We start from the raw sequence: 25,366 nt of genomic DNA on the forward strand, positions 1-25,366 counted from the left end.
TGAGGCTGGGCTTGTGTAATGAACCTGTATGTTTCCTTGCTCTGTCTCATCAATCTCTGCCTGCAAGGCATCCTCTTTGTGAGCAAAGAGTGTTTCAGAACACAGAAAAGTGGCCTGGTTATGCTAATTTTGGTGTCATCGCCGATCACCGTCTTAGTGGAGCCCTCAAATGACAAAATTTTTAGCCCACAGATAGGTTAGGCATGTGACGGCGATACCAAACTGTAAAATATGTGGTGTATATTTTTATAGCAAAACAGTGTAACTAATTAGGTTAGTGTGACATTCTCATGTGTTGTATGGCTGAGGTTTGTACTCCTGACAGGGCATGATGTATCTTTTGGTGGCCAAGCTTTCTGTCAGGAGAAGAGTCGTTCCTTCTCAAGTTACACACACAGGAAACTCCACAGGCAGAAAATGATGATGGTGGTAGTAGTTGGTGCATTTGAGCCCCAGTCATGAAGCAGCTGTAAGAATTTGAAACAGAAGTCTTTTTACTTAAGGCAATTCGGCAAATTGTTATTTACAAACAGCAGTAAACTCCAGTGAAAGACAGAAGTTTACTGTCTAAACTTAGTCCCCAATCTCAAAGCTCTTTCTGTACATTGTCATCTCTGTGAATATGGTCCAAAAATGTTCCCACTTGTTATTCTCTCTGTTCTGGTACTAGTCGAGTGATGTCTTGCTAGCTCTTTCATTACAGAATAATCAGCTATCATTCTATCAGTTAAACCTGTTAAATTGCAGAATTCTGGAATGAGATTAATAGGTCATGTTGGCATTTTTCATGGACCTATTGCTTTTTTGGAATTGTGTATGAGAGCAGGCTGCTTCAGGTCTGTGATCTACTTGTTGTATTGATTTTTGCAATACTATATACAGGGGAGATGATATACAGGTATATACCATATACAGGGGAGATGACATAAAGGTATATACTATATACAGGAGGAGATGACATACAGGTATATACTATATACAGAGGATACTGTGTCTGGGCAACGCTGGGCTCTTCAACTAGAAATCGATAAAACTGATTTCATAGCCATCTGACTGCTTGAAAGTAGACTCCGGAGTTAAATCCCAGTTGATATCATCAAGATGATATGTACGATTGTTGTATTTGGTAAGAACTATCTGTCCAATCATTTCTTTACTGCAAGCATCATAGAAGGCATGTGATCCAATTTTCAAGTGAAAATTGTACATTACATCCAGAACAGTTCCACTTCGAAGGACTTTGTGGCTCACATCAAAGCACAACATGATACTAGTCTCATACTGCAAAGTTGAGGTGGTAAATCTTTGTCACACAGATAGGTTGTGTGTTCTGACTTCTGTAACATCGTTTGGGTGATAATAATTCAGACCTATTTGCTTCATATTCATCATCTTCAGAAGCCTTTGGAATATAATGTTGCAAAAGTGAAAGCAGGTTGGTGAAGGTGGTGGTAACTCATTTGTCGAAGTAATTGCAATCTTTGCTATTTCTCCATTGCGTGTGTGGCTAACCACCTCATTGATCTTATTATTATTTTTTTCATTTTTATAGCGCCATTTATTCCATGGCTCTTTACATGTGATAAAGGGGCATACAAAAACAAGTACAATAAACATGAGCAATAAAAGGCACACACAAGTACAAAAGGAGAGACGAACCTGCCCCGCGAGGGCTCACAGTCTACAGGGGATGGGAGAGGATACACTAGGAGAGGGTAGAGCTGGTCGTGTGTCGTTCAGTAGACTGAGGATCACTGCAGGTTGTAGGCTTTCCGGAAGAGTTGGGTCTTCAGGTTCCTTTTGAAACTTTTTGTTGTAAGCGAAAGTCTGATGTGTTGGGGTAGAGAGTTCCAGAATATGGAGGAAGCATGGGAGAAGTCTTGTATGCGGTTGTGGGTAGAAGAGATAAGAGGGGAGTAGAGAAGGAGATCTTGAGAGGATCGAAGGTTGTGTTTAGGTAAATACCAAGAGATCATGTCACAGATATACGGAGGAGGCAGGTTGTGGATGGCTTTGTATGTCATAGTTAGGATTTTGAACTGGAGTCTCTGGAAAGTAGGAAGCTTGTGAGGAACTTGGCAGAGAGCAGAGGCTGGGGAATAATGGGGAGACAGGTGGATTAGTCGGGCAGCAGAGTTTAGGATAGGTTGCAGTGGTGCAAGAGTGCTAGAGGGGAGGCCAAGGAGTAGAAGATTGCAATAGTCGAGGCGGGAGATGATGAGGACGTGCACGAGCATTTTTGCAGTTTCTTGGTCAAGGAATACATGGATCCTGGAAATATTTTTGAGTTGGAGTCAGCAGGAGAGGGCAAGGGCTTGGATATGTGGCTTGAAAGAGAGGGCAGAGTTGAGGATCACGCCGAGGCACAGAGCATGAGGGACTGGGGAAAGTAAACAACCATTGACATTGATGGATGAGTCTGGTGGAGGGGTAGAGTGAGATGGGGGAAAGATGATGAATTCTGTTTTGTCCATGTTCAGTTTTAGAAAGTGAGCAGAAAAGAAATAAGAAATAGTGGACAGACATTGTGAGAATTTGGTCAGTAAGGAGGTGATGTCAGGTCCAGATACAGTTAGGTCCATATATATATTTGGACAGAGACAACATTTTTCTAATTTTGGTTCTAGACATTACCACAATGAATTTTAAACAAAACAATTCAGATGCAGTTGAAGTTCAGACTTTCAGCTTTCATTTGAGGGTATCCACATTAAAATTGGATGAAGAGTTTAGGAGTTTCAGCTCCTTTACATGTGCCACCCTGTTTTTAAAGGGACCAAAAGTAATTGGACAATTGACTCCAAGACTATTTCATGGACAGGTGTGGGCAATCTCTTCGTTATGTCATTCTCAATTAAGCAGATAAAAGGCCTGGAGTTGATTTAAGGTGTGGTGCTTGCATTTGGAAAGTGGTTTTGCTGTGAAGGAAACAGCGGTCAAAGGAGCTCTACATACAGGTGAAACAAGCCATCCTTAAGCTGCAAAAACGGAAAAAAACCATCTGAGAAATTTCTAGAACATTAGGAGTGGCAAAATCTACAGTTTGGTACATCCTGAGACAGAAAGAAAGCACTGGTGAACACATCAATGCAAAAAGACCTGGGCGCCCATGGAAGACAACAGTGGAGGATGATTGCAGAATAATCTCCATGGTGAAGAGAAACCCCTTTACAACAGCCAACCAAGTGAACAACACTCTCCAGGAGGTAGGCATATCAATATCTAAATCTACCATAAAGAGAACACTGCATGAAAGTAAATACAGAGGGTTCACTGCACAGTGCAAGCCACTCATAAGCATCAAAAATCAAAAGGCTACACTGTACTTTGCTAAAAACATCTAAAAAAGCCAGCACAGTTATGGAAGAACATTCTTTGGACAGATGAAACCAAGATCAACCTCTACCAGAATGATGGAAAGAGAAAAGTATGGAGAAGGCGTGGTACAGTTCATGATCCAAAGCATACCACATCATCTGTAAAACACGTTGGAGGCAGTGTGATGGCTTGGGCATGCATGGCTGCCAGTTGCACTGGGTCACTAGTGTTTATTGATGATGTGACACAGGACAGAAGCAGCCAAATTAATTCTGAGGTATTCAGAGCCATACTGTGTGCTCAGATCCAGCCAAATGCAGCCAAACTGGTCGTCGTTTCATACTACAGATGAACAATGACCCAAAACACAACGCCAAAGCAACCCAGGAGTTTATTAAAGCAAATAAGTGGAATATTCTTGGATGGCCAAGTCAGTCACCTGATGTCAACCCAATTGAGCTTACATTTCACTTGTTAAAGACTAAACTTCAGACAGAAAGGCCCACAAACAAACAGCAACTGAAAACCAGCGCAGTGAAGGCCTGGCAGAGCATAAAAAAGGAGGAAACCCAGCGTCTGGTGATGTCCATGAGTTCAAGACTTCAGGCAGTCATTGCCAACAAAGGGTTTTCAACCAAGTACTAGAAATGAACATTTTATTTACAATTATTTAACCTATCCAATTACTTTTGGACCCTTTAAAAACTGGGTGGCACATGTTAAGGAGCTGAAATTTCTAAACCCTTCATCCAATTTTAATGTGGATACCCTCAAATGAAAGCTGAAAGTCTGAACTTCAACTGCATCTGAATTGTTTTGTTTAGAATTCATTGTGGTAATGTCTAGGACCAAAATTAGAAAAATGTTGTCTTTGTCCAAATACATATGGACCTACAGTAACTGTAGGTAGATCTGAGTGTTATCCGTGTAGAGATGAAACTGCAAGCCTTGTGATTTTATGAGCTGTCCTAGGTCAAAGGTGTAGATGGAGAAGAGTACGGGTCCTAAAACTGAGCCTTTGGGAACACTGACAGACAGGGGGTGAGGTGCGGAGGTGGTGTGGGAGAGGGAGACACTCAATGTCCCATCTGTTAAATATGACGATATCCAGGATAGGGCCAAATCTGTGATGTCAAGATATGAGAGAATCTGAACCAAGAGGTAATGGTCCTACAGTGTCAAAGGCAGAGTAAAGGTCCAGGAGGCAGACAGAGAAGAGCCGCTTGTTATTATTTATCTTATTTAGTTTCTTTGGCAAGAAAAGAAAAGCTCCATCAAAACCACATGCTTTTCCTATTAATTCATCATGCTGGTAAAGTAGAGCTTATAAAGCTTTAGAATGGAAAAATAACATTGCTTTCCTTTTATTACAGAGTCGTTTATATTGACTGCTCCTGGGTTTCCTCATGCTTCCGTCCACCTGGACCTCTTACCACTCTCCTGCTCGGCTGCAATTTTTTCTTTGATGGGTATTAATAATCCATTGCCTCCAATGCATATTTTTCCTTTTTTCCCCCCTTTTTTTCATATATACTATACTGAGGTATTGCACGATACAAGGGGCCCTTTAAAATCATATACGTCGGTGCCATAATAAGGCATAAAACATATATGCATATTATTGAAATGAATTGGGACACCTCATAAAGATAGATTGCTATTTTATATATGCTATGGCTTTTTCTCTCTCCCCTTTTTTTTCTCATATATTCCATACTGAGGTACTGCATGATACAGGGGACCCTTTAAAATTACATACCTCGGTACCATAATAAGGTATAATTCTAATATACACACTCTTAAAATGGTTTAGGACACTTGATAAAGACAGATCGCTATTTTAATATGTGCTATGGCTTTTCATGCCCTCATAAGATAATAGGAGCACACAATTGTGCGAAATCCGGTCTCAGGCACACACATAAGATCACTTCCTGCATGTGAAACGCAGGCACAGCATCAGCCTGACTGTGGAACGCACGCCACCGTCATTTCCTGTTTACTAGCTTCTGACAGCGGCAGTGCTAAGTCCCGCCTCTCCCTTACTTAACGTCCTCCATTTGGGCTTCACACACAATGTGACAAGTGGTGGAAACCACGTCCAGACCAACGCTCACTCCTATTAACTATCTAAGGTAAGCGCCTACTATTATGCACATAATGTATACTTCTCCATTTACCATATAACTTTGACCATGTGGCACTTTCCCTTCTAGCCTCATTAGGACCTGCTGTATTGACACACTCATGTGAAACAAGTGAGTAGGTAAACGTCCTCTGTTATGAATGAGTCACCGTAGGAGGCAAAAACGGAAATGCTAGCTAAGTCCAGAAAACCTGAGAAGTTGGCAGCTATCGGATTGCAGACCCCTGAACCTATCAACACAACTAGCAGAAGCCGTGGGGGGTTCCTACGATGCCCTAGACCCCTCGATCACAGCCGGAGAACTATATAGCCTAAAGACAGAAAGGGAAATCTAAACTGCCCCGGAGCAGACCCCAAAGCAAAAGGCAGCCCCCAACATATAATGACGGTGAAACAAGAAGAAAGAACACTAACACAAACAGAAAGATAGACTGAGCAAAGACGGGGCCCAAGCTAACTAGATAGGAAAGGACAGGAAGGCTGCTGTCTGCAATCCGTGAAAAACCCTGTGAAAATAAGAGCCAACAAACTGACAGTGAAAAAGGCCCTGAAGACGCTAGGCTTCAAAAAGGCTATGTCAGTACTCAGGAATATTCTGAAGACAGAGCAACCGGCAAAAGGAGATTCAGCTCACCCCAGCAGGGAATGGCAGAATCCAGAAAAGCAAGGCAAACAAAAACAAAACACAAATGCTAACAGGCAAAGCAGAAAACTTAGCTTTAGAGGAGCAGGAATCAGACTGGTCTCCTAGAAGTCCACAGAGAAATCACCCACAGGGCAGAAGGGCGTCGGCAGCCTTATATCCAGTCCGTGACTCCACTCAGCCAGTCATCATCATTAGGCTCAGGTGCCTGATAATCAGGCTCACCACCTTCCTTCACCAGAATAGGGAGTTCACCAGACCTCAGTGACGAAGGGGAAAATGAACTCACAACAGTACCTCCCCCTTGAGGAGGGGTCACCGGACCCTCAACCGCACCACCAGGGCGATCAGGGTGAGCCCGATGAAAGGCACGCACCAATCTTTTGGCATGAATATCAGAGGCAGAGACCCAGGAATTATCCTCCTGACCATAACCCTTCCACTTAACCAAATACTGGAGTCTCCGTCTAGCCAGATGGGAATCCAGTATTTTCTCTACCTCATATTCCATGTTACCTTCAACCAAAATAGGGCCCGGAGGTGCCACCCCAGGAACAACTGGTTCAACAAACCTCTTCAACAAGGACTTATGGAACACATTATGGATCTTAAATGTGACAGGAAGAGCCAAACGAAAAGAGACCAGATTAATAATCTCCAAAATCTTGTAAGATCCAATAAATCTAGGTTTAAACTTAGGAGAAGCCACCTTCATAGCAATATTTTTTGATGATAACCACACCATATCACCAATCTTAAACTGGGGACCAATGGTCCTATGTCGATTGGAAAACCGCTGGGCCTTTTCTTGGGAGAGAGATAACTTATCCACCACTTGGTCCCAGATCTGGTGCATTCTCTCCACCACAGTGTCAACACCTGGGCAGGCAGAAGGCTCCACCTGCCCTGAAGAAAATCGAGGATGAAACCCAAAGTTACAAAAAAAAGGTGACATCAAAGTGGCAGAACTAGCTCTATTATTTAAAGCAAATTCGGCCAAGGGCAAAAATGAAACCCAATCATCCTGATCAGCGGAAATAAAACATCTCAAATACGACTCCAAGGTCTGGTTTGTTCTCTCTGTCTGCCCATTGGTCTGAGGGTGAAAAGCAGAGGAGAAGGACAACTGAATTCCCAGCTTGGAACAGAAAGTCCTCCAAAATCTAGACACAAACTGAACTCCTCTGTCAGATACAATGTTCTCAGGAATCCCGTGCAAGCGAACCACCTGTTGCAAAAACAGGGGCACCAACTCAGAGGAAGACAGCAACTTAGGGAGTGGTACAAGATGAACCATCTTAGAGAACCTATGACAAATCACCCAAATAACAGTCATTCTTTGAGAGACCGGCATATCAGAGATGAAATCCATTGAAATATTGGTCCATGGCCTCCTGGGGACCGGCAAAGGCATCAACAACCCACTAGAGCGAGAACAAGATTTAGACCGGGAGCAAGTCCCACAGGACTGCACAAAATTCCTGACATCATGAGACAAGGTGGGCCACCAAAAAGAGCGACTCACCAGATCTCTAGTACCAAAAATACCTGGATGACCAGCCAATGCAGAGCAATGAAGTTCAGACATCACTCTCTTCTTCCACTGGTCAGGAACATACAACTTTCCACTGGGACAACGCTCAGGTTTGTCCTCCTGGAACTCTTGCAGAGCAAGTCTCAAATCAGGCGAGATGGCAGAAAGAACTACCCCTTCGCCTAAGATGGTAGCAGGCTTGGTCACCACAGGAGAATCAGCAAAGAAGCTCCTAGACAGGGCGTCTGCCTTGACATTATTAGTTCCAGGAAGAAAAGAGACCACAAAATCAAAACGTGTAAAAAACAAGGCCCACCTAGCCTGTCTAGGGTTCAAGCGATTAGTCGACTCTAGGTAAATCAAATTCTTGTGGTCAGTGAGGACCACAACTTGATGTTTAGCTCCCTCCAACCAATGTCTCCACTCCTCAAATGCCCATTTCATGGCTAACAGTTCCCAATTCCCCACATCATAGTTACGTTCAGATGGAGAGAACTTTCGGGAAAAGAAAGCACAGGGATTCATTTTAGATGTTACAGGATCCTTTTGGGACAAAACAGCTCCTGCACCAATCTCAGAAGCATCCACCTCTACCTGGAACGGGAGTGAGACATCAGGTTGCCGCAAAACCGGGGCTGAGGTAAATCTTCGCTTCAGCTCCTGAAAGGAAGCAACAGCCTCCGGAGACCAATTCAACACATCAGCACCCTTCTTAGTCAGATCAGTCAATGGCTTGGCAATACTAGAAAATTTTGCTATAAATTTCCGATAAAAATTAGCAAAACCCAAAAACTTCTGGAGGGCCTTCAAAGAAGTGGACTGAACCCAATCATAAATGACCTGTACCTTGGCGAGGTCCATTTCAATAGTTGACGGCGGAGACAAAATAAATCCCAAAAATGAAATCCTCTGTACTCCAAAAAGGCATTTTGATCCTTTGACATACAGGGAATTCTCCCTCAAGATCCGGAACACAGTCCGAATATGTTCCACATGAGAATCCCAATCCTTGGAGAAGATCAAAATATCATCCAGATAGATAATCAAAAATTTATCGACAAAGTCTCGGAAAATATCGTTCATGAAGCACTGGAAGACAGAAGGGGCATTAGTGAGCCCAAAAGGCATCACCAGGTACTCAAAATGTCCCTCCGCAGTATTAAACGCCGTCTTCCATTCATCCCCCTGCTTAATGCGGATAAGATTATACGCCCCCCTGAGGTCAAGCTTGGTAAACCAGCAAGAACCTCTAACTCTAGAGAATAGATCCGAAATCAGGGGTAACGGATACTGATATTTAATAGTAATTTTGTTGAGGGCACGATAATCAATGCAAGGCCTTAAAGAACCATCCTTTTTGGCCACAAAAAAAAAAACGGCACCTAAGGGCGAAGAGGATGGTCTAATATGACCCTTCTCCAACGCCTCCTTAATATAGGATCGCATAGCCTCGTGCTCGGGTACAGATAAATTGAAGAGCCGACCCTTGGGAAATTTACACCCCGGGCTCAGTTCAATTGCACAGTCATAACTCCTATGAGGAGGCAAAGATGCAGACTCATTCTCACTAAATACATCATAAAAGTCCACCGAATAGTCAGGAACATCATGCGACTGAGGAGAGGTGGAAAAAACCGGAGCCTCACTAAAGGCACACCGACAACCCCAACTCACCACAGACACAGATTTCTAATCCAAAACTGGATTATGAATTTGCAACCAGGGAAACCCCAGAACAACGGCATCATGCAGACCATGCAACACCAAAAATCTGCAATTTTCTTGATGGTCTGGGGCGACCCGCATGACCACCTGGGTCCAAAACTGAGGTTTATTTTTCGCCAAAGGAGTAGCATCAATCCCCCTCAAAGGGATAGGCGTCTGCAGAGGTGTCATCGGAAATCCACAACGTTTAGCAAAATCCAAGTCCATTAGGTTTAGCGCTGCTCCTGAATCCACAAAAGCCTTGGCGGAAAATGTGGACAGGGAGCAGATCAGAGTAATTGCCAGAAGAAACTTAGGTTGAACACCACCAACAGAAAACGTGTGTGCAAAGCGTTTCTCTCGTTTAGGACAAACAGAAATAATATGCGAGGCATCTCCACAGAAAAAACACAGCTTATTACACCTTCTGAACTCCTGACGTTGCGCCCTAGACAAAACTCTATCACATTGCATAGGTTCAGACGTCTGTTCAACCGGTGGCAACACCTCTCGTGCAATCCTGCGTTCACGTAAACGCCGATCAACCTGAATGGCTAATGACATAGAATCGTCCAGACCAGAGGGAACAGGAAATCCCACCATAGTATCTTTTACGGCTTCTGACAAACCCTTCCGAAAGAGAGCAGCCAAGGCATTATCATTCCAGGTAGTAAGGACCGCCCACTTTCGGAACTTTTAAAAGTACAACTCTGCAGAATCTCGACCCTGGTTCAATGCCAACAGGGTCTTTTCAGCCTGATCAATAGCATTAGGTTCGTCATACAACAACCCCAAGGCTTGAAAGAATGCATTCACATTAGTCAGAATAGGATCATCTGGTTTCAAAGAAAACGCCCAATTCTGGGGATCGCCACGCAGCAAAGAGATGACAATATTAACCTGCTGCACGGAGCTCCCTGACGAGTTAGGCTTCAAGGCAAAAAATAATTTACAATTATTTTTGAAACTCAAAAATTTATAACGATCCCCAAAAAATACATCAGGTGTAGGGATCTTTGGTTCAACAGCATGCGAACGAGCAAGGTAGGCGGAAATTCCCCGCACTTCCGCCGCGAGCTGCTCCACATGATCAGACAATTGCTTTATCTCCATTGAGAGAAAAAAAAATTCCCCCTACGGCCTCAGAGATATAGAGGAAAGAATATACACATTTTTTTTTTCTTTTTTTTTTAAACACAATTCTTTCCTGCTATTGAGTACCCTAGGATCTGCGGTATGGCGGGTGATTCTGTTATGAATGAGTCACCGTAGGAGGCAAAAACAGAAATGCCAGCTAAGTCCAGAAAACCAGAGAAGTTGGCAGCTATCGGATTGCAGACCCCTGAACCTATCAACACAACTAGCAGAAGCCGTGGGGGGTTCCTACGATGCCCTAGACCCCTCGATCACAGCCGGAGAACTATATAGCCTAAAGACAGAAAGGGAAATCTAAACTGCCCCAGAGCAGACCCCAAAGCAAAAGGCAGCCCCCAACATATAATGACGGTGAAGCAAGAAGAAAGATCACTTACACAGACAGAAAGATAGACTGAGCAAAGACGGGGCCCAAGCTAACTAGATAGGAAAGAACAGGAAGGCTGCTGTCTGCAATCCGTGAAAAACCCTATGAAAATAAGAGCCAACAAACTGACAGTGAAAAAGGCCCTGAAGACGCTAGGCTTCAAAAAGGCTATGTCAGTACTCAGCAATATTCTGAAGACAGAGCAACCGGCAAAAGGAGATTCAGCTCACCCCAGCAGGGAATGGCAGAATCCAGAAAAGCAAGGCAAACAAAAACAAAACACAAATGCTAACAGGCAAAGCAGAAAACTTAGCTTTAGAGGAGCAGGAATCAGACTGGTCTCCTAGAAGTCCACAGAGAAATCACCCGCAGGGCAGAAGGGCGTCGGCAGCCTTATATCCAGTCTGTGAATCCACTCAGCCAGTCATCATCATTAGGCTCAGGTGCCTGATAATCAGGCTCACCACCTTCCTTCACCAGAATAGGGAGTTCACCAGACCTCAGTGACGAAGGGGAAAATGAACTCACAACAGTCCTCCCTGTTTCACTCACACAATCACTGGGCAATTTTTACCCACCTACCTTATGCTTGTCATTTATTTAGCGGGAATTCGGATTTAGCTGCAGGCCGGACTTCAATCCTTGTCATGCCACTCAATAGGTATGTTTGCAGTAACGTCTTAATCTCCATTGATTCATCATTTCTTCTATATTCACTTATACATATTACCTTACATTTTAGCCTTACAAGGGCCATCTGTACAGGCACCCTGATCATAAATATAAGGTAAAATGCCCTTTTCTCTTTCTATGTGCACATATGGATTTTTTACCATATACTCATATTTTGATGCTTGGTCATTAAAAAGAATCTTGCTTGGACAAGGAGCTGGATAGCTCACCATATATTGGTTATTACACAGTACTTTACCTGGACAATGAGCTGGATAGCCTACCATTATAGTACCCATAACAGGTATGATTCTACAATACCTTATATTATACAAGCATCCACTTTCAGCTCATCAATCTTATAATACCTCATATTATTTCATCAGGAGTTGGCACATTGCTTACCTCATTACCTCCTTGTCAAATTATTTAAAGCAGTCGGGTAGGTTCAATTTTCTATTTTTTTCTATTTTTTCCTCATTTTTTTCTCCCATCTGGTAAACTTCAAACATGAACAACAACATTTTCTTCTGTACTTATGTCAATCTCCTCACTATATTGCTGTACTAATCAATGTATGTAATATTTGAACAATATTATGAAGATTAGGTCAATATTTTGTTGTTTATAAATTTGCTTTTCTTGTCTGTTATATTTTGACGCAGACTGATGAAGGCCATGTAGGCCAAAACGTTTGCAGACTGCAAAAATAAAATAAAATTCTTTTCCATTTCATGAAAGCCATAAGTTGAGTGCCAAGTTATTCAATTTTTACTCTTTGGTTTGGGTAACCTACTTGTGCACCCTGCAGTAGTGCTATGCTATATTTTACATGGTAAAGTAGAGCTGACCTCAGAGATCGAGATTCCATTTGTGGACTATAGTCAATATAGTACGTGTACAAGACCCACTGGGGTCTAGCAATCAATTTGACATAGTATGGGCACAACTGAATAGAGTTGCCAGAAAAAAACAAATTTTGATTCTTTGATATATGGATGGATTAATAAGTGGAAACACCCATATTATAGAAGTCTCGTCTACGACCACCATGCTCTCCAAATGGCACATCCTGAAATCCAGCCGAACTGTCAAAATCTCTAGCTTCTGGTCTAGCAAATGCAGGGGGTACTTTTTGACGATATCATCCAACAAGTTCAGTATTAGTAAATGATGATTTGTCAGAATCCAGCCAAGAAACACCAGGCTTGGGTGGTTGCGAGTCCTGACCCGGTGCTCTTCCACATGCTCTTGCTCTGGCTCTTCCAGTCATGATGTAATCTAGAAACTTTCGGCTTCGCAATCCTCTTACAGAGTACAACACCACCCAAGCATTCACCCTTTGCTCCTCAGACTTTCTATCTGCACAGTAACTGCCTCTAGGCAGAAGATGATGATGGTGGTAGTAGTGGGTGCATTTGAGCCCTAGTCATGAAGCAGCCATAAGAATTTGAAACAGAAGTCTTTTTACTTAAGGCAATGGCAAAGGCAAAATATTATTTGCAAACAGCAGTAAACTGAGATAGAGGATTACACTCACGGTTGATGATTGTGTACCTGCAGATAGGTAGATCTTAGTAACCTCTGGTTTTAATAAGTCTGATTATCTCTTCTTCAGCACTGTGCTCTGTTTCTGCCCTGAGGTAATTCCTCCTCCTAGATGTGCAATGGTAATCTTCCACATATGAAGACTATTAACTCCCCTTTTCATGCTAGTCCCCTTTTTAAGCAAAGCCGGAAGGGAGAAAGTAGGTAATTCCTTGTTAGGGCTGGCAGAACGCACCAAACAATAAAACATGGTAATAAGTTGCTTTCGCAGCCTGAGGTCTACCGTGCAGGGGTGGTAAACTGCTGCTCAGTAATGGCGGACACTATATGGCGGTATAATAGAAGAACACCTGTGGGTTATCGTCACCCGGTGTGTACAGGGGCAGACTCTGTTGCTTCACAGAGCCGCGCTATCACTGAACATAAATGTCAGAGCCTGTTGAAGCTCACAGAGCTCAGCAAGGTAAATGCTCAGTATAAGGTCACAAAACCCTCATTCTCTCCTTGGAGGCCTGGATGGCATCCTGTGTGCGGTCCCAAATGACACGTGCCTCCAACGCCCAGTCTGCCACCGTAGAGTCGGCGGAAGACACTGGCATTGGCACAGGAACCTGCAGATGCTGACCACAATTAAGGATAAATGGGGTTTGTCCGGTGGAGTCAGCTACGGCGTTGTTCAGCGCAAACTCTGCCCATGGTAGCAAGGACGCCCAGTCATCCTGCCTGGCCAAAGCAAAATGTCGCAAGTACGTGATCAGGGTCTTGTTGGCCATCTCTACCAACCCATTCGTCTCGGGATGGTAACTGAAGAGAGAGTCAGCTCAATGCTGAGTAGCCAACAAAGCTCTCCCCAGAACCGAGACACAAGTTGGAGACCCCGATCAATGACAATTTTGTCTGGCATACCGTGTAAGCGGAAAACAAGCTTTATAAACAATGCCACCAAGGCCCATGCAGAAGGTACCCGTGGGAGAGGCAGCAGGTGCACCATTTTGGAGAAATGGTGGGTGACTACGCAGATAATGGTGCAGCCGCGAGACTTGGGTAAGCCCACTACGAAATCCATTCTGACATTTTCCCAGGGCCTGTCTGCCACCAGCAGAGGATAAAGTAACCCAGCAGGCCGTTGCTGAGGAGAATGATTCTTGGTGCAGGAGACACACGCCGGAATATAATCTCTGACATCACGGACAATATGCGGCCACCAGTACGTCCTCGCCAGGAGCTCAGATGTCCTCTTGGTCCCAAAATTTCCACCCACCCTGGACAAGTTAGTCCAAGAGAGTACCTCCGGTCACAAATTAGGTGGAACGAAAGTCTTGCTCGGGGGCACAGACTCTAGCGAAACAGGGGCCACAGTTATCAGGCTCTCTGAAGGGACAAATAACCAAGACTCTTCCTCCTCCTCTTTGATGACACTACTGAGCGGGAGAGAGAGTCGGCCCAAATGTTCTTCTCCCCAGAGAGAAAATGGAGGGTGAAATGGAACTGGGAGAAAAACAGGGACCATCTAGCCTGGCGAAAATTTAACCGCTGGGCGGTTTGTAAATAAACTAAATTTTTGTGGTCAGTGTAGACTTGGAAGGGATAGCGAGCCCCCTCCAGGAGGTGTCTCCATTCAAAAAAGGCCAACTTCATGGCTAGCAACTCCCTGTCCCCAATGGAATAGTTCCTCTCCACCGGTGAGGAGATCTTGGAAGAGAAGAAGCAAGGATGATTCCGACCTTGAGCATCCTTTTGGAACAGGACTGCTCCAGCACTGACAGATGAGGCATCCACCTCTAAAATAAATGGTTTATCCACATCGGGGCGATGTAAAATGGGAGCGCTAGCGAAGTGAGACTTGATGGAGAGGAAGGCCTTGGAGACCTCCTCCGACCACAATTTAGGATTCGCTCCCTTCTTGGTGAGGGCTACCAAGGGAGCTACCAAAGTCGAGAAGTGGGGAATGAATTTTACAGTAGTAGTTGATAAATCCCATAAAGCACTGCACCGCTTTGAGGGAATGAGGCTCCTGCCAATCCATCACCGCCTGTAGTTTGGCAGGATCCATGGCCAATCCCTGAGCGGAGATGATATAGCCCAGGAAAGGCAAGGACTCCTACTCAAACACACACTTCTTCAATTTGGCGTACAGCGAGTTTGCCCGTAGGAGGTCGAAGACCTTGCAAACATCTCTCCGGTGGGAGTCTATATCTTGAGAGTAGATGAGGATATCATCCAGATAGACTACAACCTAGGTGGTGAGCATATCCCGGAAGATGTCGTTCACAAAGTCTTGGAAGACAGCAGGAGCATTACAGAGCCCGAAGGGCATCATCAGGGATTCATAATGCCCGTCCCTGGTGTTAAAGGCCGTCTTCCATTCGTCTCCCTCACGAATGCGAATTAGGTTGTAAGCACCGCGCAGATCCAGCTTAGTGAAGACCTTTGCTCCCTGCACCCTATCAAAAAGCTCAGATATCAGGGGCGAAGGGTACTTGTTCTTAACGGTGATGGCGTTAAGACCCCTGTAGTCAATGCATGGACGTAGTTCTCCATTCTTCTTCTGCACGAAGAAAAACCCCGCCCCTGCAGGTGACACTGACTTCCTAATAAAGCCTCTTGCCAAATTCTCTCGGATGTACTGCAACATTGCCCCTTTCTCTGGGAGAGAGAGAGGATATACTTGACCCCGGGGTGGCTCAGCAAGAGGTCAATAGGACAGTCATAGGGGCGATGAGGCGGAAGGGTCTCCACTGCCTTCTTGGAGAATACGTCCACATAGAACCAATAGTGTTTGGGAAGAGAGGAAAGATCCGTGGGTACCTCAATAGTAGCAACCTGGACGCACACCCTGTGGCATCTACCAACACAGTATTTACTCCATCTCAGAATTCTCCCTGAGGACCACTCTATATGAGGTGAGTGATAACATAGCCACGGCATCCCTAAGAGGACTTCATCAACTCCTTCGGGAATGACTAGCAGGGAGATGATCTCCTGATGGGAAGGAGACATGGATAACGTAAAAGGGATGGTCTGATGGGTTATCTGTGATGGTAGTGTCGACTCATTTATCACCCGTATGGTCACTGGCTTGGTGAGCATAACTAGTGGAATTGCATGCTGTCGGGTGAAGGCAGAAGACATGAAGTTGCCCTCTGCCCTGAAATCCATGCAAAGCTCTAACACATGGGTGGATGAGCCAATAAAAACTGTCCCCTTAAAGGTCAACTTAGAAGAAGACACCACTACATTTAGTGAACCAGCTGCCAAGGTCACCAAACGGGATGCTCTCCCAGTTGCCGAGGACATCTGGAGGTGAGATGTCATGGCTGCCAGCAGACATGACAGACCATGCATGCCTGAGCTGTCTGGGACTTGGATCCAGCTCGAGACATCTCCATGGCGTCATGTGGCTCGAACGCCTGGACCGCAGGTTCCAGAGGTTTGGCGAAGGTGGGTGCCAGCCGAAACCTCTGCCTTCACTGGGCTCGCTCCAACCTTCGCTCGCTAAAGCGGAGGTCGATGCGAGTAGATATTGCTAATAACTCCTCCAGTGTGGTGGGAATCTCCCTAGTGGCCAGGGCGTCCTCCATATGGTCAGCCAGCCCCCTCTAAAATACAGGAATGAGGGCTTTATCCGTCCACTCCAGCTCAGACACTAGAGTCCGGAAGTGGATAGCAAAATGACTGACCATGGACGAGCCCTGTGTCGATGCCAGTAGTTGGAGCGCCGTATCATGGGAGACCCGAGGTCCTAAAAAGACCTGCGGAGCACTCTGCACCACATGATCATCGCACTCCCATAGTGGCGTGGCCCACTCCAACTCCCTGTCATACAGGAGGGATATTATGAACCCCACCTTAGCCCGCTCTGAGGGAAAACATGCATCCAGGAGCTCAAGGTGTATTGCACACTGGCTCAGAAATCCCCTACATGACTTACTATCACCAGAAAATTTATATGGCAGCGGGAGGTGGGATAATGTTGGAAAAGGGGTGGCAGTGGACAAAGTAGCTGCAGCCGTGCTAGCAGCCTAAACAGCTATTGCGGTAACATCCACAGCTGAGATTTTGCACTCAAGAACCACCAACCTACCCTCCAGCTGCTGGATGTACCGCTGCAATCGCTGTTCGTCCGCCATTACTAGCCAGACCCTGGCGCTAATATAATGTTAGGGCTGGCGGAACGCACCAAATAATAAAAGATGGTAATAAGGTGCTTTTGCAGCCTGGGGTCTACCGTGCAGGGGTGGTAAACTGCTGCTCAGTAATGGCGGACGCTATATGGTGGCATAATAGAAGAACACCTGCGGATTATCGTCACCCGGTGTGTACAGGGGCAGACTCTTGCTTCACAGAGCCGCACTACCGCTGAACATAAATGCCGGAGCCTGTTGGAGCTCACAGAGCTCGGCAAGGTAAATGCTCAGTACTGTATAAGGTCACAAAACTCAGCCCCAAGGAAACAGGGTCAGAGTCCCTCTAGACCTACTAAGCTTGCGGCGTCGCAACTGCGGATGCCACTAATTGACACTGGCCACCGTGGACTGTCGACCAAGTGCATCGTGGCGTACAGACCATGCCACCACTTGGCGTTGATGCCAGTCTCTGACTCTGCCTCCTACTTGCTCCTCACCCTGTACCCTAAAAGGCTAGGCTACACAACACATGCGTAACAAGGGTAGGGGTTTCATAATGAGTCATTCACCTGAGACATTCATACATGCATACAACACTCACTCCACATAGTCTATAATCCTGTTCTATAATAACGCATGGCCGGGCGGCCATGCAAACCTTTTATAGTTGCGACCTTCCTGGTGGTCCAACGGAGCAGCAACAGGACCCGAGCATGTGACCTCCGACCTCCAATGAGAGGTTGTCCCACGGGCATACTCAGTAGGAGAAAAGCAGGACTTAGTCCCAGGAGCGTCTGCTCGCTGCTGACTCATGCATGGTACAATAGCTGAGTCTGGGGGAGCAATCAGATGCTTAGCATTCGCCTGGGAAAGACACTGGGACTGATGTCTCTGCTGAGCAGGAACCTCTGCGGTTGCAGAAGAATGGAAGACCGCAGAGGACATGGCTTGATATTCCCCCTGTGCAGTGGCGGGAACTTGATGCCTAACATTCCTTCACCTACAAAATGGCTTCCTCTTCTCAAAATGTCCAACCACCATCTGCATCATCAAATTTAAAACTCTCCCCCAGGATTTGGCTCCTTCCCCTTCTATGTTACTGTAGATCTGAAGTCATTGGCCGACTGCCCTGTGGTGATTTTCCTGGACCTTCTGCATATTAAAACACAACTGAGTCCCTTGATCAAACCAGGGAGGTGAAGATTAACCCATTTTGTGCTGCCTATCAGGAGGTCTCACAATGTATTTGAAATGCACAGTCCACATAAAAATTCACAGCATTTATATGAAAACACACTTTATATATGGTATCCCATAGAAATGGCCACTTTGAGGGATACCACAGTAGCACACAGCAAAATCTATTCAATGTAGGCCTGAAATGCCACTATTTTTATCCCACAGATAGATGAGTCATGTGACAGAGATACCACACTGTAAAATATGTGGCCTGTAATTTTCAGGAAAATAGTATCACTAACTAGCATAGTACACAGCAAAAACAGATCAATGTAGGTCTGAAATGCCACACTGTAAAATATGTGGCCTGTATTTTTATATTTTCACAGGAAAATAGTGTCAAGAACTAGGGTAACACAGCCAAAACAATTGAATAGAGGCCTCAAATGCCACAATTTGTAGCCCACAGATAGATGAGGCGTGTGACAAAGATACCACACTGTAAAATATGTGGCCTGTATTTTTATTTTTTTTACAGCAAAATAGTGTCACTAACTAGAGTAGCACACAGCAAACACAGTTCAATGTAAACATGAAATGCCACATTTTTTAGCCCACAGATAGATAAGGCATGTGATGGAGATACCGCACTGTAAAATATGTGACCTGTATTTTTATTTTTTTACAGGAAAATTGTGTCAAGAACTAGGGTAAGACACAGCCAAAACAGTTGAATAGGGGCCTAAAATGCCACAATTTGTAACCCACTGATAGATGAGGCATCTGGCGGAGATACTACACTGTAAAATATGTGGCCTGTATTTTTATTTTTCAACACGAAGATAGTGTCAAGAAATAGGGTAACACACAGCCAAAACAGTTGAATGGAGGCCTCACATGCCACATTCTTTAGCCCACAGATAGATGAGACGTGTGACAGAGAAACCACACTGTAAAATATGTGGCCTGTATTTTTATTTTTTTACAGCAAAATAGTGTCACTAACTAGGGTAGCACACAACAAAAACAGTTCAATGTAGGCATGAAATACCACATTTTTTAGCCCACAGATAGATGAGGCGTGTGATGGAGATACCACACTTTCAAATATCTGGCCTGTATTTTTTTTTTCTTGGCCAGTAAAATTGTGTCACTAAGTACTCTAAGACACAACAAAAACATTTCAATGGAGGCCTGAAATGGCACAATTTTAACCGCAATGATATATGATCCATGTGGCGGAGAAAACCCCTTGGAAAATATCTGCCGTGTAGCTAAATATTGTTTTGTCAGCTAATAATTTTTTTGGCAGCAAAATGGTGTCAAGAAATGGTATAAGACACTAGAAAAATTTTTTACAGTGCCACAAGAACGGCAGAAGTTTCTGCGCACTCAGATGTGATAGCTGGGATGGACAAACACGTTTAAAATAGCTGGATTTTCACCCTGTACTATGAAAAGGATCTGGCTGTATTCTATAGTGTCAACAAGCAAATGGAGAAAAAAAGTGTGCTCTGGATTGCTTTTGAATAAAATAATCAGGATTAAGATGCCAAAATAATTATTCCTGGCTACTGATACCTGAAGCTATGTATATACGGTCAATATTTGTAATAGGCAGCAGCAGCAACAGACAGTAATGGAATGGATACTCTTGATGTGTGCAATGAAATATGCCACATACAATGCCTGCCTGACTAGCACTGATATCGATATACCCATATCCAGTGCCTGCATACCTTGCACTGATATAATTATAGCCACATACACTCCCTGCCTACCTAGCACTGCAAACTATATACCCCGTAATTAGTCTCTTAGGGCTGGTGGAGCGCACCAAATAATATGAAGGTAGTAATAAGGTGCATTCGCAGGCCGGGGTCCACCGTGCAGAGATGTTGACTGCTGCCTGGTAATAGCGGATGCTATATGGCGGTATAATACACTCACTGGCCACTTTATTAGGTACACCATGCTAGTAACGGGTTGGACCCCCTTTTGCCTTCAGAACTGCCTCAATTCTTCGTGGCAGAGATTCAACAAGGTGCTGGAAGCATTCCTCAGAGATTTTGGACCATATTGACATGATGGCATCACACAGTTGGCGCAGATTTGTCGGCTGCACATCCCTGATGCGAATCTCCCGTTCCACCACATCCCAAAGATGCTCTATTGGATTGAGATCTGGTGACTGAGGAGGCCATTTGAGTACAGTAAACTCATTGTCATGTTCAAGAAACCAATCTGAGATGATTCGAGCTTTATGACATGGCGCATTATCCTGCTGAAAGTAGCCATCAGATGTTGGGTACATTGTGGTCATAAAGGGATGGACATGGTCAGCAACTATACTCAGGTAGGCTGTGGTGTTGCAACGATGCTCAATTGGTACCAAGGGGCCCAAAGAGTGCCAAGAAAAAATTCCCCACACCATGACACCACCACCACCAGCCTGAACCGTTGATACAAGGCAGGATGGATCCATGCTTTCATGTTGTTTACGCCAAATTCTGACCCTACCATCCGAATGTCGCAGCAGAAATCGAGACTCATCAGACCAGGCAACGTTTTTCCAATCTTCTACTGTCCAATTTCGATGAGCTTGTGCAAATTGTAGCCTCAGTTTCCTGTTCTTAGCTGAGAGGAGTGGTACCCGGTGTGGTCTTCTGCTGCTGTAGCCCATCTGCCTCAAAGTTCGACGCACTGTACGTTCAGAGATGCTCTTCTGCCTACCTTGGTTGTAACGGGTGGCAATTTGAGTCACTGTTGCCTTTCTATCAGCTCGAACCAGTCTGCCCATTCTCCTCTGACCTCTGGCATCAACATGGCATTTCCGGCCACAGAACTGCCGCTCACTGGATTTTTTTTCTTTTTCGGACCATTCTCTGTAAACCCTAGAGATGGTTGTGCGTGAAAATCCCAGTAGATCAGCAGTTTCTGAAATACTCAGACCAGCCCTTCTGGCACCAACAATCATGCCACGTTCAAAGGCACTCAAATCACCTTTCTTCCCCATACTGATGCTCGGTTTGAACTGCAGGAGATTGTCTTGACCATGTCTACATGCCTAAATACACTGAGTTGCCGCCATGTGATTGGCTGATTAGAAATTAAGTCTTAACACACAGTTGGACAGGTGTACCTAATAAAGTGGCCAGTGAGTGTAGATTAACACCCGGGTTAACGTCACCTGGTGTGTACAGAGGCGGACTCTGTTGCTTCACAGAATCTCACTATCGTGGAATATAGATGCCGTAGCCTGTTAAGCTCACAGACCTCAGCAAAGTGAGCGCTGGTGTGCTGTCACAGGACTCTGCCCCAAAGACACAGGGTTAGAGTCCCTCCAGACATACTAGCGCTCGGCGCTGCAACTGTGGAGCCAGGGAGGGACTACGCTAATAGATTTAGCGCACTACTTGCGTGCAGGACCGCTCTGGCAGATGCCACTAACCACCCTAACTAGGGTTTGGAAAGCGCACAAATTGCGCATGGCGCCGCACTAGCTGTCGCTGCTAATTTGACACAGTATACCTGTTGCTTAGTGCTTGATGGCACAGTCTGGTGCTAGTTAGCGCAAACACCCTACTACATGAACAACCAGAGGGTAAGGGATCATAATGAGTTAGTCACTAGACATTCATACATCCACACACTCACAAGTAAAGTTTTATATCAGTGCATGACCGGGCGGCCATGCAAACCTTTTATAGTTGCAGCCATCCGAGATCTTCCCAGAAGTCCAATCGAAGCAGCAATAGGACCTGAGCATGTGACCTCTGAGCACCAATGAGAGGTCGTCCCACGGGCATGCTCAGTAGGCCGAAAGAAGGACTATGTCTCAAGAGCTGCTCGCTGCTGGCTAGTGCAGATTGCTATAGCTGGGCCAGGGGTGGCAGCAGCAACCAAACTGACAGCACTAGCCTGAGCAAGACGCCGGGATTGGCGTCTCTGCTGAGCAGCCCCCTCTGTGGTTGAGACTGGATGAGAGACCGCAGATGGCAAGGCTCAGGATTCTTCCTGTGTAGAGGAAGAAACCCAATGCCTAACATGGTCCTTAGAAGGACTGTTGATTTAGCTGGATTTGTGAATTCAATTATGGTATACCCGCAGTAACTGTATACCCCACCTATTCGGTGCCTATAGCTGCTGCAACTCTCCATACACTGGTGATTCTGGAGCTGACTGTGCCGAGCAGGGCGGCGACAAGTCTGATATAAACCTGATGATGCTGTGCGGCCAGCCAATCACTGTAATGCCACAACCAACAGTGCGTGCAGACAATCCATGCATGTTGATTGGCGCTCTTAAGAGCGCCAAACATGCAGGGCAGGGACCCGATCTCCCACCTAATAATCCCAGAAATGCTTGGAAAACCGAGTACTGAGTATTACCGAATGTGCTCACTCATCACTACTCCTGTGGTCTATGTCTTGCGATAATGTACCTTCCGGATTGGGAACAGTTAGTGTTGCATGTAAGTTTAATCTAAACACTTTCAATTCTAGAAATGCATTGGAAAAAGCTGTATAATCTGTGTGAATTCTAGAGAAGGGTGTCTCTACTACACTGGTAACATGCCAAACTTCCTGTGAGATACTTTGTTCTAATGCTTGAATGCAATGAGGGCACATAATCTGACCGATGTGGCCTGTCATGAAATGGTAAATACTTTAGCACTAACCAGTTACACTTTTATTACTGCTGCAGCCAGGACTCTGACTCTGGCGGAACAGCAGTAATAAAAGTTAGCTAATACGCTTATCACCAAGGCAACTGGGGTTCTGACCTTTGGTTCAGCCAGAATGAGAAAGGTTCAGCTAATCATTAACTGTCTTGGATGATTTTTTTAATCTAATACTGGTTTTAACATCTTGATGCATGCAGAAAGAAATTTAACAATCACCACACTCAACAATTTTTGTTTGCTTGCTCGGGGGGAGCTGGACCCTGGAAGTGGACCATCGGGTGGGCAGCTCAGCGCATGAACGCACCTGGGACCAGCAGTAATGCCAGAGGCAGGAACAAGAGTAACTTTCCGATGTTACTTTGGATTATTCTCCCTGTTTGACTGTCCTCTGCAATATGTTATAAATGGAATCACCTATTGCTTATTTAAACAACACAGACTGAAAACAGACAATTAAGGTAAATAATTTGACCAATTCAAAGGCTCAGGACTCATCAATTGCTTCAATTGCTGTCAATTATTGTCTGGAGATGGCAGCCGGCTATCTCTATCCCAGTACGTACACACACTAGAGGGTCATTAGTCAAGATGATATATTTTCCTACCTTTTGGAGGTGTGTGAATTCTTGCCCTCAATTGTGGTTCGTCCCGGAAAGAGGTCTGGTGCAGTTGCAGTCATCTGGACTCCTCGTCCTAGCTCCATGTTGTTGCGCCAACTGTTAGAGTCACACTAAAGCTGTGTGATCATCTTAATTGTCTGTTGCCAAATTATACATCCAAGAGATTTATGTGTACATGGAGAAATACTACTTGTATTTCACTACACAGTCAGGAGCAGAAAATCCAGTTTATTGAGAAAAAATACACCCTTATATAGATTATCACTTATCATATTGATCATTGGTAAAATCTTCTAATTTTTCCTCCCTCAGGAGGGGTTTAATCAATATTCATTAGCTTTAATGAAGCTGTTCTTCTCCTAAGCATTACTTCATTCTATATTAGCAGAAGTGAGCACGATATCACATCAAAGTCCCCATAAGTGTTCTAAACCTGCTGACAGGTATGATTTCTAGCATGTAGGCACATCATCAGTTTCTTGGATTCTTATATGTTCATATAAATGTCCATTTTGCACATATTATCCTAAGTCATATTGCAATACTTGTTAATGGGTTGATTGTGACTTGTAGGAGCGCTACTTCCAACAGTTGGCGCTATAGAGTTTAAATCCTCTTTCTCTCCAAAGAGGCAATTTACATTTTGTATACATTTTTTTATTTTACATATCTTCAATCAACACCTTGGGTTTCAAGGTGCTTCCCACACATCTAGATGAGTTCGTTGAAGGGTATAGTTCCCAAAATGTGGTCATTTCCACTGTTTAGGCACTTCAGGGGCTTTCCAAACGTGACATGACGTCCACTCTTGGTTGAGTCCAGCCAATTTTGCATTCAAAAATCAAAAAGTTAAATGGTGTTCTCTTCCTTCCGAGCCATGCAGTGCGCCAAAACAGTGGTTTTCTCCCACATTTCGGGTATTTGCATGCTCAGTAGAAATGGCACAACAAATTTTGGGGTCCAGTTTTTTATTTTAGCCTTGTAAAAAATAAAAAAATGTTAAATTAAATTTTCTGTGATGAAAAGTTAAATATTCATTTTTTCCTTCCACACATATTCAGTTCCTGTGAAGCACCTAAAAGGTTAATATCTTCTTAAGTGGGGTTTTGAGCACCTTAAGGGGTACAGATTTTAGAATTATGTCACTTGTTGGCACTTGCTGTCATATAGGCCCCTCAAAGTCACTTCAAATGTGATGTGATCCCTAAAAAAATGGTTTTGTAAATTTTTTTTGAAAAATAAGAAATCGCTGGTCATCTTTAAACCCTTATAACTTTCTAACAGAAAAAATGATCTTTCATAAACTGATGCTGATGTAAAGTAGACATGTGGAAAATGTTATTTATTAACTATTTTGTGTGACATGACTCTCTGATTTAAGGGCATAAAAAAATCAAAATTGAAAATTGCAAAATTTTTATGTTTTTTGCTAAATTTCAGATTTTTTCACAAATAAACACAAGTGATATTGAAGATATTTTAGCGCTATCATAAAGTACAATATGGTATGGAAATATATTCTCAGAATCAATGTGATCTGTTGAAGCATTCCAGAGTTATTACCTCATAAATTAGGAGGAAAAAGCGTGGGAGCGCTCTTACCACACATCAGAGCAAGAAGTCTGTGGTACTTCGAAATGAGTTGACTAAATAAAGAAAACCTCAT

At 44.3% G+C, this 25,366-nt stretch overlaps 1 pseudogene; it reads right to left on the reverse strand.

The window, feature by feature from the left end:
• Positions 1 to 523: 523 nt before the first annotated feature.
• Positions 524 to 12,812, reverse strand: LOC141088728 (piwi-like protein 1; annotated as a pseudogene).
• Positions 12,813 to 25,366: the final 12,554 nt, after the last annotated feature.

This window comes from Dendrobates tinctorius, unplaced genomic scaffold (genome assembly GCF_039654945.1).
Source record: "Dendrobates tinctorius isolate UK_male_01 unplaced genomic scaffold, ASM3965494v1 ptg000040l, whole genome shotgun sequence".
NCBI classification, from domain to species: Eukaryota; Metazoa; Chordata; class Amphibia; order Anura; family Dendrobatidae; genus Dendrobates; species Dendrobates tinctorius.